Raw genomic sequence first — 9,257 nt, 5'->3', positions numbered from 1 at the left:
TTTTTTTCTTTCTTAATAAAAAAAAATATAAAAAAAAGACATGTTCAACTTCCTTAGCTATCAGGGAAATGCAAATCAAAACAACTTTGAGATACCGTCTTACACCTGTCAGAATGGCTAAAATTAAAAACACCAATGATAGTTTCTGCTGGAGAGGATGTGGAGTAAAGGGAACACTCATCCATTGCTGGTGGGAATGCAAACTTCTGCAACCACTTTGGAAATCAGTGTGGATGTTTCTCAGAAAATTGGGAGTCAACCTACCTCAGGATCCAGCAATACCACTCTTGGGAATATATTCAAAAGATAATCATACTACAAAAGCATTTGTTCAACTATGTTTATAGTACCATTATTTATAATAGCCAGAACCTGGATATAATCTAGATGCTGCCAAACAGAAGAATGGATAAAAGAAAGTGTGGCACATCTCAATATATTTTTAAAACAATCTTCTCTCATTCTTTGGACCAATCCCAGTTTTGTCTTCCTATCCTCCTCCTGCTCTATCAAACATCCACCCTACCCACCCCTATCTTCTCCCAGGAGAAGGTATGGCTTCCCATGGGGAGTCAACAAAGTCTGGAGCATTATTTTGAAGCAGGACTAAGGACCTGAATCCAATACATAGACTGAGAAAATTATCCCACCTATGAGAATGGGCTCCAAAGAGCTTGTTCAAGTACTATGGAAAAATCATCGACCCACTGCCAATGGCTCCACAGACTATCCCAGACACACAATGGTCACCCACATTCATACGGCCTAGTTTGGTCCTACACAGGTTCCTTAGCTGTCTGTCCAGAGTCACTGAATTCCATTTAGCTCAGGTCAGGGTTTCTGTGGGTTTCTCCATCATGGTCTTGATCCCTTTGCATATTATTTCTCCTCCCTTTCTTCAAATGGACTCTGGGAATTAGACCAAGTACCTAGCTGTGTATGTCTGCATCTACTTCTATCAGTTGCTGGGTGAAGGTTCTATAATGACATTTAAGATAGTCATCAATTAGATGATAGGGGAGGGCCTCTACACTCTTGCTTAGGTTTTGAGCTGAGGCCATTCCTTGTGGATTCCTGGGAATTTCTCTACTGCAAAATTTCTTCCTAGCTCCCTAATGACTCTGCTCTCCCTCTCTGTGATTCCCCCATCTCAGCCATCTTCTTCCCTCATGTTCTCCTCCTCTCTTCCCCATTACTTGCTACCTTTAAGACCTCATTTTCCACTTTATGTTTTCCACAGGGCTGTTTTCTACAGTGCACAAGGAGGCATATATACTTTCCTTTCATGTATATTCTTCTGTATGGGTTCCTGCCTCTGACGTCATTCCATTCCTGATATTGAAATTTCAACACTTACTGGGTAGTGCACTTTCATCCATTTCCACCCAAGTAGAAGTCAAGGACTTAGGAAAGCTGTCAATCAGAAAATCAAAATTAGGACAAGCAACGATGATTCATTCATAAGTCTTCAGCCAGCTAAAATGATGCATAGCAATGATGCACCTGACTTGGTTATGAATCTGTGAAATAGTATGGACTCTTGACCCATATTTTGATAGGGGACCTGAAAAGTGTTTGTACAATGGCACTCTGAAAATAGAAATAGAGGAACTTGAGGGCCCATAGCACTGTCTCATAGAAATCAGAGCTTTTGTGAGTTTTGTAGTATGAACACTGCTCTTCAAAGCTGGTTCTATCACATGGCATGTCTCCAAAACAAGAGGATTTTCAATTTTTTCATTGGTTACTGGGAAAAACAGAGATTCTCTAAGGGGACAGGAGTCAATTATTAGTGAGAATTTGGGGTTTGTCAGGGTTAGTATTAAATGGGAAATCTGGGAAGGGTCACAACCTTCCAGTCCAGGGCCCAAAAGTGTTTATGAAAGGAATCTGAATCTTTATATTTGGGACTTTAGAAAGACACATTGTCTCTGTTTGTACTACTGGGTTTTGCCAGCTGTAGAACATAACTATGAGCTGAGGGATGTGTTTTCTTCAATTTATACTTGGCCTCATAACTCAGACGCCTGACCTGTTTTCAGATGGTGCATAAGCTACTCTTCTTTCACCTACATATCTCAACCTAGAATTTTTGGGAAAAAAAATGTACATCCTGCCCCTGAAAGCATCAATGATTGGCTCTTGTAGACCTCACTGGAACAATCTGAAAAATGTTGTGTGGAGTAGCAAATTCTCCTCAGGGAAACTTAATTGTAGCTGTCTGGATGTAGTGATTTGTTCTCACAACTGACCTTAAGGAAAAAGGCTTCTTGGCTGGACTACAATGTTCCATATACCTGCATTCTTGGCTTTCAAAGATAACTTTTAAAGACAAAGAAGAGGAAGTGATTGTAAAAAAAAGTGATGTTTTGCAGAAGATAAGCCCTCTGCCTGAGGCTCTCTATGCTTTTGTTATAGCCAAACAATTTATAGATTCATTTGGCATACTGGCACAGAGATTGCCATAGTCAGAGCTAATTAAATAAGTAATATATCTTGGGTATAAATGGAGAAAAAAAAACAAGGTTTGTAGAGTTCACAAAGTGCACACAGATAAGCACTGGAAGACCCAGGAGAATTAAACTCGCAACAAAGAATACTTCAAAGGTAAGAGATGTTTAAAATGTTGCTCCTGAAATGCTGGAATGGGTGTAGTTTACAGTGTGGTGATCCTTTGCTCTCTGATAACTCGGGCTCTGCCTGTGTCTTCCAGCATTTGTTTGACTTATCACAGACCATTTCCCCATAAAACTTTGACCATTGTTTCTATGCCATAAAACTCATCCTTGTAAGAAACATCATTTTAAATTTGCAACAGCCCAAGTGACATCTGTGTTATTTCAGAGTCAGGTCATTATGTTTGTCCCAGTCATTTCCCTAGCTCCTTATCTGGAGCATTGTTTCAAACTCAACAAAACTTTATAACAGGCAAAGCAATATGTACTTTACAAGTAGCTTCAGGTAAACATGTCTTGAGCACTATTTTAGTCACGAGGCTAAGTTAATTATCATCTTAAAACTTTTTGCCAAAACTGTACTATGTGAATATATGGCAATATTAGTATATTAAATACTGCTGCTGCTAAAACTGTGTCTCATAGAAATATTCCCTGGCTACGAATGAGCTTACAGAAAACATATCTCTAAATGAAATGAGTTTAATTACTTCTTATACACTGATTATAATTGGGAGTTTATATTTCATGTTACTCAGGATCTACAAAGACTCACTATCCAAAATAATTTTTAAAATATTTTAATGGTATCACATAGGAATTATCTAATGTACATCTAAAATTTTATAAAGATTGTTTTTCTTGACTTTATAGAGGTCCCTACAAAATGACAAGGAACATGTATTTTACAGACAAATCCCATATTCACCACAAAAAGATTGTACTCCAGATGGTACAACTCAATAATCTGAAATTGCTACAATCAATGAGCTTTTATTGGATATTCCTAAGACATTCAATATTTTAAATAACCTCATGAACAAATCAATTCAGGAATGTTATCTCTGTTTTACATAAACTTTTTATCTCAGTTGGAAATTCATTAGTCATGGTTTAAAAACCTATAAAATATATAATATTAATTTATCTTCAACTTGTAACAAAAGGCAGACAGCTAAATCTGTACATAAGTAATTTAAATTAACCATAGCCTGCTGCCCATGTGATTCAGCTCTTATGTAAAAATGAGGTCTTCTCTATCATAATATGTACAATAAATGACATTTATATAACAGTCACATGGCTTGCCTCAATGTTAGCTGATGGCAGATCAGGATAAAATTCATGCACTTGGGATGAGTCCTGGTCCCATTTCCAGTGCCCCCAACAGATCAAGATACACAACTACCACTGATAATCAGAGGGTCTTGTTCAGTTTTATGTAGGTTCTACATCTGTTCCTCCAGAGTCTGTGAGCTTCTACTAGCATGAGACAATTGTCTCTGATTTTCCCTATCATAATCTTGACCCCCCCTTGATCATATGATTTCTCCTCTCTCTCGTCACATATATAACAATAAATTTATGATTGTAAAGGTCTACTAAAGTGAACAAAAAGTTGGCTTAGTGATGTATATCTAACTACTATATGTTTGCTAACACCAGACTACTAAAATATTTAACTAAATAGCAACATATATTTGATAAATAAGATACATTTTGAAATATAAGGTCTATAATTTCCTAAGGTATATATAGGCTATTATAGGCTAACTGAAAATTATATCTTTGACCTCCATGTCCTTGTGAATATATTTATGGATTAAAGTTTCATTTTGATGATAAGGAATTGTGTTTTTAAGGCTCAAACTTAACAGTAATAAAAACTATAAAATCCCAAATATGTGAAAGCTACTAACTTCTTATCATTCAGGCACACCTGTCCCTACCCCATGGGGAACCTTCCAGGATACATCGCCCCTACATGCATGACAGACAGTAGCCTGCCCACCTGTGTGGTCTCCCCATGTCAATTTAAAAGGCAAAATTCCACATACTTTTTGCTCTTCTTTTTCTTCCTCTTTCTCTCTACCACTCACCTCTCTCTATCTCTCTGTCTACATGCACTTCTATCTCTCACTCTCCCCCTTTCTTCTCTCCTTTACTTTCTCTCCCTCTTCCTGTAAGGTCACTCTATGCTACTTATCTCTTTTCCTCTCTTCCTTCCCTTCCCACACTTCATTCCGCTCTCCCAATAAACTCCCTATGTAAGCTCTGACTACATGGTGTCATTATTTCTCTCTTGCCATGGTTGGGACCCAGCCTGCCAAGGTCCATATTGTGCTATACCATAACATTGGTGCTGTGAGAGAGTCTGCAGGCTTTGCTGGTAGTTCCTCTTGCCTTGTCAGTTTGAGGTTTGTCATGACCCAGTAACTTTCAATCTGGTCACTTTTCCAACTGAACAATCACTGGATGCCGCTATCCAACACCACCAAAATCAATAACAGTAACCACCCCCATCCATTTCTGACTACGCTTTCATGAATGAGGATTCATTGTTCAACCTTCATTTATCATCTTTTGGCTACACCCACAGGCCCAAGTACTGGGCAACCACACATCTCTCAGTTTCAGAACTCTATTGACCCCTGTCCATACATGACGATGAAGACTACAGTGCCTTCCTACTCATAACAGCTCCTGGACAATTGGGTGATGACCCACTAGCCAGTTTGTGCCGTTCTGTCTACGCACGTTGAATATCTGGGAAGCTATAGTTCAGCATCTTGACCTTAGGTTTACCTCACTCACAAAAAAATACACATACCCCAATTTTTCCCCTCAGATATCAGTTCACATGGCTGTTTATCAGCACCCAATATCCAAGTATGTCACAGGACCTTCACAACATTTTTCCAGTGATATGATAAAGAAGATACACTATTGTTAACCATTATCTTCACTCCACATTTTATCTCTGTTCTGTCTCCCTGTACTGGCTCCAGGCAGTCTGCGAGTCTGGAGCAGGTGTACCATTGGTGCCCGGAACCTGTACCTCCCACTCAACATGTCTAGGACTTGCTGCAACTTGTTGGTTCTGCATTGCCCCTGACTCCCCTCTGGACAATGATGCAACCCAAGAGATGCCAGGCATATTTCTGTCCTGCATGGTTCTATTCTGTGCCACCCACAGAGTATAGAGCAGTCTAATGCAAAGCAGTTGCCTGTTGCAGGTTCCCTTCTGCAACTCCTACAGTAGCTAATGCTTATGTGTTTGGGGATAGGATCCTTGCTTCACCTGGGAGCTTCTCTGCCCCTCCCTTCTAAAAGTGCTGTTTTAGTTGGTCTAATAGAAAAGTGTTTGTCTTGGGATATTAGGGAAGATATTTTGTTTCCTCTTTGTTTCATATGTGTTTTGGGAGGGCACATGCTTGTTTCCCTGCCATGCAGATTTTCAAAATAATCACCCAGAAACTATATTATTTGAATGACTGCTTGGTTTATTGGTTTTAGCTTCTTATAGGAAACTCTTACATCTTAATTTAACTCATCTGCATTAATATGTGCATCTCCATGAGGTATAGCCTATCAGCAAAGTTTCAGTACATCTTTCTTCCTGATTTTTGTTGGGTGAAATGTTTTGGGGGGTGTTTATGATGACATTTCAGGATTTCGTGGTCCATCAAACAACATTAGTCTGGAAGAAATCCATAGGTTCTTATCTTCTGTGGAAACAAAAGCAGAATCTCTTTTCCAAAGCAGCATATCCTTAGATTCATATTGTGAAGTCAAGATACATTTATGATGGCTTATCTTAATAGTCCATATAATAAAATTCTCTCTGTACTTAGCTCCTTCACAGTCAAAAACCTAAATGAGAACACAATAATATACATAATTCAGACTCCCTGTGTATTTACCATCTCTATGTGGCTTATTTTCCTTTATTTCTTTAATCTATGACTTCTCTGCTCTGCCCCTTTAAAAACTTTGTTTCATTTTTTATACATTTCACTTCTTTTCCAATTCTCTATATTCTTTTTCTTCTTTCTTCTGAAGCTGTATTTATACAGCACTGTGACCCATTTAGAGGTCTATCCCATCTGAATTTGTCCTTATTGTGTATCTGTAATCGTTTTCTGAACAGGACTGCTTTTTAAACTGCTAAGCACTTCTTAAAAACCTAAGCTGTGGCACTGCTAGGTCAAAAATGGCTCTGCCTGCTTGCTATACCCAGTGCAACATGGAAGAAGTCTGTCCAGTGTCTCTGAGACTGCTGGGATGGAGCCATCCTCACCACCTTAACTCTTTAATCAGTTGGTCAATGCTGCCACCAAGTAACTTGCAGCATGCTGCCCAGAAACTTCTGAGTTTCCTGTCCCGGGCTGCCGCCGCGGTTTCAGAAACTCACCCCAATGTTGGCTCTCCTGGCGCCGAGATCAGGGGCACACTGCCCAGAAACCCAATTCAAGTGCTCAGCCTCCTGAAAGAGCGAGAGTTCATGCTGGTAGAATGTCTCAGCAATTCTCTGTTTTATAACTGCACACCTTTTTTTGTTGCAATCACTGACTCAGGAAAACCTCTGTCAAAGGAGCTTTGGCACAAAGCCAGCAGAAAAAAATGCAGCTAAACTTTGTTTTTTAATGTCTAGAATTATTTTTCAAGCTCTCTCAGGTTAAATGGATTTAGTTTGTGTATCAATTTGTTTTAGGAGGATACTTGGTCATTTCCCAGCCACCCAGACTCCCAAAACAATCATTCAGAAACTATATTATTTAAATCACTGCTTGATCCATAAGTTCTAGCTTCCTATTGACTAACTCTTACATCTTAATTCAATTCGTATCCATTAATCTGTCCATCACCACAATGTTGTGGCCTACCAGCAAAGTTTCAGTGCCTCTGTCTTTGGTAGACAACTCCATGGCTTCTCTGTGACTCTTTTTTCTTTCTCCCAGCATTCAGTCTAGTTTTTTCCACCTAGCTGTGTTCTACCCTATCAGGCCAAGGCAGTTTCTTTATTAACCAATGGTATTAACAACATATAGAGGGTAATACCACATCACATATGTTTGGGGAAAATGTGTGTTAAAATGTGTATAAATGGTGTGGCCTCATGTGAGGGCTTCTGACTGTTTGAATACCTGAGTTCACATGTCCTGTCTGAGTCTCTTGCTAAATGCATATGGTTTAAAATCTGTAAGGCTTTTTACTCCAACTCTGAAAAACATCACATGGTCTGTTACTACCTTACAATATACTGACAGGAGCCATCTTGGCTAAGGGCAAAGACAGTCAGTACAAATGACCCAGGCACCATCTTTACTAAGGGTGGTCATGTGGAAAACTGCCACTTTTAGCAAGGGCAAGCTTAAGTCTTAACATTTGTCCATTTGTCTGACCTAACAAATTGTTATTTAACACCTAGTTAACAACACACATATGATATTTATATGTGTATATACATATATGAACATATACACATAGACACACACATACATACACATATACATACATACACACATACATACATACATATATGAGTGTGTGGATATATACATGTATAGAACTTGAATTTAACTTTATATGTGTAAATGTGAACCAGCTTTAATTCTCTCTGTGTGTAACTTAAATTCAACTATGCATATGTGTGCATGTTATTAATATAAAAATGTTTTAAACAGTCATTATGAGCTCCTTTAAACAGTCTTAATGAACTATGTTCATTGTATGTCCTACTAGACAAAAAAAGACAAGTCTCAAGTATTTTAAATTGTTATGTAATATTATATGATAATAAAAGTGTATGATTAGATATGTTATAACATAGTTCATATAGGATTTAACTCTCCTTTAACATATATTCTATGTCAGGATAAATATTTAAGGTTATAACAACCTATTCAGAATGTTAAGGAATGATCACGTTCTTTCATTTTCATAATGCTAAGTACTGACATAATCAGTTCCAGTGACAATGGTTTACTTTTCCCCTTATGTTTCCAGAGTTAAACTTAAAGAAAATAACTAAAAACCAAATTTATCTACTCAGATATAACCAATATATAGATAGTCCTCAAACACCCAGAGATCTGCACAATCTGACATTTAAAATATTTACTCAAAAAGACTTTTTGTGATGGGCAGACATGCCAACTCCTGGCATTTGCCCTATTTCCTCCCAAGAGTACAGATGGGAACAGAAGAACCTCCACTCCAACCTTGCTTTAAAAGTGGCAGCACAAGTTACTGAGAAAACCTGCTTTTCACCTTAACTGTTACAAAGATCCTCTTCACATCATGGACAACAGGACACTGAGCAATCAACTGCCTCAAATTTCCTAGACAAAGGAGGCTAGACATTCCATGAGTACTTACTCTAGAGACTTATGAGAGCTTCTTGAGCCTTACTGACCAACCTGTGCCAGCTAGAAGATGGATGTTTCCCTGAGATCTCTGCCTTCAATGACTATGAAGGTTCATGGGGTGGCTGTTTATGTCACCAAGCAAGTAATTCTCTTCCATTTTCAATTGATAAACCAGGTAGAATTTATCCTTCTCAAAATTCTGATGTAATCTAGACTAGATTACTGGTAGCTTTGCAAATTTGGCAGCAGCAACCAGGTTTCACGCTGCTTTCTAGGTTCCCTATGAAGGGTTCAGGATGTAAGCCTCCCTCTCCTAGAGCCAATACTAAGTCTATATAGAGTTAATCATGCTGCCCGATTCAAACAAGAGAGATAAACTCAACAAACAAATATCAGTGCAACTTACTAACATTCCTCTGGTTAAATTAAC

Source organism: Microtus ochrogaster, unplaced genomic scaffold (assembly GCF_000317375.1).
Source record: "Microtus ochrogaster isolate Prairie Vole_2 unplaced genomic scaffold, MicOch1.0 UNK133, whole genome shotgun sequence".
Classification (NCBI taxonomy): Eukaryota; Metazoa; Chordata; class Mammalia; order Rodentia; family Cricetidae; genus Microtus; species Microtus ochrogaster.
The sequence above is the reverse complement of the archived record's forward strand: the minus strand, read 5'-3'. Positions refer to the sequence as shown.